Source organism: Mus musculus, chromosome 12, assembly GCF_000001635.26.
Source record: "Mus musculus strain C57BL/6J chromosome 12, GRCm38.p6 C57BL/6J".
Classification (NCBI taxonomy): Eukaryota; Metazoa; Chordata; class Mammalia; order Rodentia; family Muridae; genus Mus; species Mus musculus.
In genome coordinates, this window is record NC_000078.6 from 67,294,633 (window position 1) to 67,299,459 (window position 4,827).

Below are 4,827 nucleotides of genomic sequence, written 5' to 3' on the forward strand. Positions count from 1 at the left end.
AAATAAAGGTATTTGAGAGTGTGCAATTTATCTCCTCAATTGGAAACTACTGGAATATTTCTTGCTACCCTGGTTGTCTTAAGCTGAAGGACTGTCAATCAAACTGTTGATGGTTTTAAACACTCCATGAACCATCATAAGACAATAGTGATTGTTTTAAACACTTCATGGAAGATAGAAAAAACTAATACAGATGATTGAATCTATCTAGAGGTGTAGGCCCAACTAGAACTATTTTGGCCCAACTAGAACTATTTTGGAAACTTTGTTCCAGACTCTGTTATTCGAAATACAGACTGTAGGCTCTGGTCTCTAGAAGAGTTCTAGGGAGTCAACGTTTTAGGGAAGGGTTTCTAAAACTTGTTGCTGCCAATGGCTGAGTAGTTACATATCTAGGACTGTTCAGCAGGATTCATACCTGATACTGCCCAGGACTGCAACTGCCCACTTCCTTAGACTAGGTAAGAGACATAGCACAAGGCCTTCACAAGAGCCATAACACTACAGGGTGTCACTTGCTACTGTTGCTACTCATCTGTCACTTGTCGAATACTGAGGCCCACAGAAGCTGCAGAAGAGCAGCAACTGAGGAATATCTCCTTGTTTACCCACAGTTTCTATCCAGGTTGAATGGAAGTGTCTCAGCCAGCTGATCTGTTAACACTCTTCAGTAAGCACGAGAAATTTGTCTATTGTCTAAAGTAACAATCCAGATTTCTACATATAAATAATGCACAAATATAAGTTATAATATTGTCTGCACCATTCCTCTGCAATTTAATATACAGTCACGAGTTATATGTACAATTCTGCCTAATGTTTTTGACCTAGAGGTATGCTTCCTAAATTTAGCCAGAGATTATCAATGAAGAACATACATATTGAGTGTGGATGACATTTTAATTCAAGTTACAATATTTATGTGCTTAAAACACAATATATCCATAGCAAATGTAGATATGCTAAACTAGGATATAGTAAATAGACATTTTCAGAAAATAAAAATGAGAGGTTGTGTTTTACAAGTATAATGTAAAAGGGAATATAGTTCCAGTCTCTAATTATATATATTAAAAAATAACCCTACAAATCTTCTGGGAAAAGTAGTTCATTTCTATTTAATTTCAGTGGTAATATACCGTTAAAAACAAAGGACAGTTTGCAAGACCAAGGGGCCTCTCTTCCCAATGATGGCGGACTTTATATGGCCCAGTACAGGGGAAAGCCAGGGCCAAGAAGTGGGAGTGAGTGGGTAGGGCAGCAGGCTTAGGGGAGGGTGTAGGGGACTTTTGGGATAGCATTTGAAATGTAAACGAAGAAAATAGCTAATAAAAACTTTTAAAATTAAGAAATTATATTGTTGGGCTGGAGAGACCGCTCAGTGGTTAAGAGCACTATCTTCTCTTCCAGAGGTCCTGAGTTCAGTTCCTAGCAACAGCATGGTGTCAAAACCATCTGTAATGGGATCCAATGCCTTTTTCTGGCACACAGGTATATATGTGAATAGAGCACTAATATATATATATATATATATATATATATATATATATATATATATGTAATAAATAAAGTCTTTAAAGAACAAAACAAAACAAAAAACCAAAGGACAGTCATAAGCAAGTTATAATTTGTGAAACATATGAAACATATGTACATGCACATGTGTGTAAGAAAGATATATACTCTGAGAGTTGTATGTTAATGAATAATTAAGCAGTATCTCGTCAAAAATCTAATCAATTTTACACACTTGGTCCAGATCTGAAATCTAAGGATATATATATGATTTTTTTCATGTATTATTTTCTTCAAAAGGAATTATAATCTTATTGCTGTACTTTTTGTCCCATTGTAAAGAAATATTCTAAGTAATGACTGGCAAGAGCTACATAGAACCTTCTACCCAGAGGAAAAATATAATGGGAGTCAGGGCAAAATCTGGGAAGTTGTCATGCTTTGTGATGCCTTTCTGCAAAGCCTGCTTCCCCCTGTAATCAAATCTCTGTGTGACCCCCAATGCTTCACTTTACTCTCCTCCTCAACTGGACTTATTCTACCATGACAGTATCACATCTGTTCTCACTTACCGAAGTACTACATCTCTGGGAGAAATTTCGAGACTTATAAAAAAGCACCAATAGGAACCACAATAGGAAAAAGAAATTAACATTTAAGCTTTATTTTGCTCTGACTTTCATACCTTGGAAATAGCTTTCTGCCCATTGGAACCAACTGTAAAGCTCCAAGCCAGAGTCATCTCACTGTCTGACATACATTTGTGGTTAGCCTTCCCACTTGAAAACAGGCAAAATGCTGGCCTCATCATTTTATTTATAAACTTAAATTTTCCAGGGTAAACTAAAAAATATATCAATAAATGTCTGCTTTCCCATTGTCTGTGATTAATTTTTGGAATGCTCTAAATGAAGGCAACCTGAGTGCTGCTGTTGTGCCCACCAAGCTGTGGTGGACATCTGCTTCGGAGAGGTTACTGTATGGGTAATAAGCTCTCTGTGGGTGTTACCTGCATGAAATAATACAGAGAGAAAACACAGAGAAGATGAAAAGGATGCGATTAATGCAGTTTGTGCTTCAGATTTGTGCCAACTTAATAATGTGTATTAATGATGCATTTTGGCAATAAAGCTATTTAGTAGTCATTAAGCAAAAATTGCTATTCTTTATTAACAACAGATTGTCTTATAACACACTGGCTAATTTCTCATTAAATCTGATACAAATTAAATGACAGATTTTGTGTGTATTGCTAAAAAGAAAGGCCTTTTTGTTTTATTTCCCAAAGAAAATAATACTCATCTTTGGAGAGGGATTGGCTAAACTTTGAAGTTATAATTAGAAAGCAAAACACAAAACATTTCTTTTTAAATGTTTAGAATAAATATTCAAAGAAGGCAGAAGCTTAGTTCCACTGTAGAGTTTAAGGTTCAGGTTAACAAACAAAAGATTAAATTAGGAATTCTTAGAGTCTAGTCTTCCTTCCCTCCCACTACTAAGGTGTGGCTAAATGGTGCTTCTGGTGGGACTGGAGGTTCTTATGGTCATGACGGGAGGGGCCGAGGTACTTCTTTTCCTGCTTCTTTAGATGGATTTGTGAAGGTCAAAATGGTTTTGAACTGGAAACAAAACATACTTTTACTTGAAATCCAGTAAGATGCTCATATACAGTGAATGACATTTGTGATTATAATATCATTACATTAACTGCTAGGATGCTCAATAGGGCCCCTAAATAGGAAAACTACAAGAAAGAAGTAAGTCAGATCTTATTGTTACATAATTTTGAGACAAGATACATGAAAGTTTGGTCCAAGGAAAAGTTTAAATGTATAGAAAAATCATTTAAACGTTGGTCTTCATCATGGAATTCATAATAGTTATAATTATTGCCTTACACTCATTTATTCCTTGGTTGGTGTGGATATTTACTGGGAATCTATTCTAGCATTTCTTGAATTGAGGTACGTGCTATATCATGGAATTGCATTTCCAGCTATTGCTTGAGATTTTATAGCTGCTTTTCTAATTCCAAAAGAATTATTTTATTTGAAATTACCATACAGAATACAAAGATAAACAAAATTCAATATATAAGTAATGTCTGGAAATGTATTCATTTTTAAATAAAAATGGTCAAATAACTAGACTAATAATCCAGGCTTAAATCTGTGTGTTGACTATTTTCCTATGATTCAGTTTATTTTTTTAAAAAAATAATATTTAAAATATTTCTATGTAAGTTTAAAACAAAATATCAGGTAGATACTGTGAATCTATAATTTATATTTATAATTTTTGCTATTCCTAGCTCAAAACAATCTTATGATTCTAAAACAAAACAAAAAACTGTTTCCATACTTTGTTAATTATTCATTAAGCTGAACATGTCTCTACAGTTCTGTGAAGAGTATTGTTTAGACAAGCAGGCCACAGGAAACTTCTGAGAATTGCCAAATATATTCCTCTACCTTTGCTAAGAAAGAACAGTACCCGAAGTTTATATAATCATAGGGACTCCCTGAAGATATAATGTTCTTTACAATTGTGTAAGTCCCATCTTCTTGTCTTCCCACATGGCTCTACCTCTGATTTCCCTAAGGCTTGTTTATAATTATCCAGTATTGCTGTTCCAGAGTTTCCAACAGGAGATTAAATGAACACCCATCAAGGCATGGGTAGTTCTAGCACCATCAATGTCTCTATTACCCTCTTTGCTATCTATTACCCTCATTCCTATCAGCAGAATGTTGAGATTTTTGTGGCTTGTGCAGATCAAATGCTCATTTGCGGATGCTCTATCTTTTCCTTGAATTGACCTGCATGCCTATCAGATTATGAGCGTTTTTTTTCAGTACAATGGTCCATTAGTATTCAAGAGCATTGGTTTCAGACTCCCCTGCAATATCAATATCCTGATATAGAACCTCTCCGTATTTTCATATGGCTTATACCTTCTCATACAGTGTCTTAAATTATCTCAAGTTACTTACTAAAACAACACAATGTGAGTATTCTGGTTCTACACTGTATAGATTAGGAAATAGTAATGGGGCAGGGTAAGCTTGAGTTTATATGTTCACTACACTTGCAATCTTCTCCTGAGTATTTATAATCTTCAGGAAAAGCGACAGTACTAATGACCAGCTTTGCCATGCCCATTGTAGACTTCAGTCCTATATTTTGAAATATTTGTTTGCTTCAACAAATCTCTCTCAGTTCATTTTATATCAGTTCTTTCATGGGTACTAAACATAAGGATTCATATGAAGACTTGCTTATACATTCTAGGTAATATCTTTCTATGTTCTA